Source organism: Limulus polyphemus, unplaced genomic scaffold (assembly GCF_000517525.1).
Source record: "Limulus polyphemus unplaced genomic scaffold, Limulus_polyphemus-2.1.2 Scaffold2760, whole genome shotgun sequence".
In the NCBI taxonomy this organism is placed as follows: Eukaryota; Metazoa; Arthropoda; class Merostomata; order Xiphosura; family Limulidae; genus Limulus; species Limulus polyphemus.
In genome coordinates this window covers 78,851-82,468 of record NW_013668370.1, presented here as the reverse complement: position 1 = coordinate 82,468, position 3,618 = coordinate 78,851, and the positions used below count along the sequence as shown (strand labels likewise).

Below are 3,618 nucleotides of genomic sequence, written 5' to 3'. Positions count from 1 at the left end.
AATAGTGGGATTGAACATCACATTATAGCGCCCCCACAGCTGAAAGGGCGACCGTGTTTGTTGTGACGGGGATTGGAACCCGCAGATTGCGAGCCGAGCGCCCTAACCACCTGGCCATGGGAATTTTAAAGATGAAATATATATAGGGTATTATGATGTGTTCTACAAATGATAATCTGGGAAGGATGGAGACACAGTGTTGAAAAGGATGGAAGTAATCAAATAGTATTTAGCGTTGACAAAAGAGGTATTTTTAATCTTACCTGAATACAATGAATGAAATCCAGTCAAAGGTGTGTGGATATATCGAATTAATTAGCTATTAAAGATTCGAGTAATTAATTTTTCACTCAATAGAAATAGCGTTACGTGTATAAAGACACAAACAACTCGTTAACACTGATTATCAGGAAACACCAAGACACGTTTGAGGCAACAAACCGGTTTCTCACTAATGTCTCCACAGACTAAACTGTTCCCCCGAAAAGATGCTGAACAGTTTTTACATTCACTTAGTTCATTAGCTCTTATCTGATAGTAGATCTAGTTGCTTGGACTTTCTGATGCCTGACGTCACAGTCGTCTAACGCTCCGCCCATGTGATCGACACAAACCAGTACGTATGTTTTCACCATGTACTATAGCCCAGGACACGCTATAATAACATATAGCGCAAACTGGGTCAAACTTTTTCTTTCTTTCTGGCATGTTCACACGTTTTGTCATACAAATTAATATTCGTTCACTTGAATTCCACTGGACTGTTTGTTGATAGCAATTGACCTTTCTGTAATTGAATATATATCGTGTGGGCAATTAATGTTTCGTTCGAGCCTGTTATACGACGTCTCATAAAACAAACTATGGTAACCCTTTCTCCAAAATTTATTTGATATTTATTATTAACTTCCAAAATTTCTCAGTCTTCTTGGTGTTTTTATACTTGTTCAACTACAGACATTACAAAAAAAGTCGACTTGAGAAATACAAAATATATCATCTGTCTAAAGTCGATTACGTATAATTAGTTTCCTTGTGGTTGTACTTTTCTTCACGACCGTGGCTAGTTTGAAGAAGCTGTATAATTTTCATTTAATCTACATATACATGTATATTTGTCGCGGTATGTCTGCGGACTTACAACGCTAGAAACCGGGTTTCGATACCCGTGATGGGCAGAGCACAGATAGCCCATTGTGTAGCTTTGTGCTTAATTACAAACAAACAAACAAATGTATATTTGTCCCCCATAGCCATCGGCGTAGGTATGGCGTTCAGCGCCCTCTTGCTTATTTATCCTGAACAGGAATGTGAAAGGCATGGGAATTTTCCTTGGCACAGTCTAGAAGTATAATGATTTTAAGGTGTGTTTCTTAAAGACTTCTGAACTATAAACCACACACTACAGTATACACATATAATGACATTAACCTACATTAATACACCTGATATATACCTATACACATTCTACATATACCAAGTACCGCCACATATACATATAACACAAATAGAGACACTTGTATGTATATACATATACAGTATTTTGAATATATTACTTGAGACTCTGTTTCAGAAGACTAATGAATGTATTCTCAGTTCTAACAGATAATACCAGGCTTATCAGACAGACAAATGAATTAAATGAAACTGATATGAAATAAGGCGTAACCTTGACCATGCACGCTTTCACATCTAAAGTACAGATAAGTTTCATAGAATTTATTATAGATACAGAAATCTGCCTCTCCCCTGTGTCTCAGTGATAAGTCTGAGGGCCTATTACGCTAAAAATCGGGGTTTGATACCTGCAGTAGGCAGAGCACATACAGCCCATTGCGTAGCTCTGTACTTAACTACGAACAAACAAACACTTGCTTACTTCACCAAAACCATTCAGTGGACTATGCTGACCTTTACTGGAGTGTTAAAGCTGAACTTGTTGGTTGGAATTACAAAAATGTTTATTAAAAACAATAAGTAGCTTCGACTAGTTTTATACCAGCTTTTACAAACATATATCTGAACAGAACAGTCTGAACAATTTACTATGTCGCCACAGAGACATGCTGTTTTTCTATTCTTTCTTCTTCTTCCAAACACTTTTCAATCGACCGCCATTCCTTCATTTCTGGATGGACTGACTTGAAACTTGGCAGGGTTATACCTTGGTCCAATAGGTCTAAACACCTTTCTTTTTTCTTTTTTTATTTAGGTTTTTTGTAAAGATTTCGTGGAGTCAAAGGTCAAACAACACAATTTTGTATAGTTTGGGTTCCTGTGCGTTAGTAGTGTAGAAAGGAGTTGCAAAGTGGGGGTGCTTGCCCAGACATGCAGATAATATAATAATATAATGTACAGTTGCTATATAAGACAAATATGTAAAAGTGGGGACGCTACAGCACCCCCGGTTCTGACGCCTCTGCTGTGCGGTCATATTTACAGCAACCAGGATGAAAATTGTCAAAAATATAATTTTTCATGCGTCTAACACATTTACATAAAAACATTCCATTTGCCCATTTTGAGTCTTTTTAGCAGGGTCAGAGCTCACAAAAAAGCATAATTTTGGGGGTTTTTGGTCAATTACTCGACCGTATTTTTTTTATCAATTTACATGGGATTTGGCAGAAAAATATTTTTCTACAAGTCCCACACATTGACAAACAAACATGTTGGGCTTGCCTATTTTTGGTAATTAGAGGATGGTCAAGATTCCACAAGAAGCATAATTTTAAGGTTTTTTGACAATTACTCCGCCATATTTTAGCCAATTTACATGGGATTTGGCAGAAAAATATTTTTCTACAGGTCCCACACATTGACAAACAAACATGTTGGGCTTGCCTATTTTTGGTAATTAGAGGATGGTCAAGATTCCACAAGAAGCATAATTTTAGGGTTTTTTGACAATTACTCCGCCATATTTTAGCCAATTTACATGGGATTTGGTACATGCCCCAAACAGAGATAGAGACAATTTTGTAATTTTTGTCTTTTGGCTCAATGCGAGGAAAGCATAATTCAGGGTTTTTCGTGAACTATTCATGTGTATGTCAACCAATTTACATGGGATTTGGAACAAAGATACCTTCTTGCAGGTCCCAAGTAGTGATATAGACAGTTTTAGATTTTTCTGGTGTCAAAATTTGCCATGTTGTTGACCTCTTTAATTTATTCTGAATTTTCACAAGAGGAGTTCACGTTTTTTTGGGAAGAAGTCAGATATACAACTGGGAAAATATTGACAAGCTGGATATATTGATTTTAATTTATATATAGAACATATATATGGTGAATACATGTCTTTAATACAATATGTTTATTATTTTTCGGACCAGATTAAACCTTCCCGAGCCTGAGTTCTAGCACTACTGATTCTAACACAAAGATACGACACCCTATAACCAGAACGGGAAGTTTTCTAGAAACAAGAGTAGTAACCTTTGTTCAACCGTTAGTTTGCTCTGCTTGGATTGAAAGGGTACACAGCAAAATAATAAGTTGGAGTTTGGCTTATCTGTACAGAATAATGAATTGTCACTGAAACTTTGCAATATTTCATCTGTTGAAGCAACGAACTTAACTATCTGTATTTTTGTGCCACTAAAAAAAAACATG

General features: G+C 36.4%; 1 protein-coding gene across 3 annotated transcripts in view; it reads right to left on the bottom strand.

Moving 5' to 3' along the window:
• Nucleotides 1-555, bottom strand: part of LOC106467834 (phosphatase and actin regulator 4B-like) — a 75,222-nt gene extending 74,667 nt beyond the window's left edge. For all 3 annotated transcript variants that reach the window (XR_002612487.1, XR_002612492.1, XM_022396031.1), the window contains exon 1: nucleotides 264-555. The gene's annotated coding sequence lies outside the window, so the exon portion shown is untranslated. The remainder of the gene's footprint in view (nucleotides 1-263) is intronic.
• Between the last annotated feature and the right edge of the window lie 3,063 nt (nucleotides 556-3,618).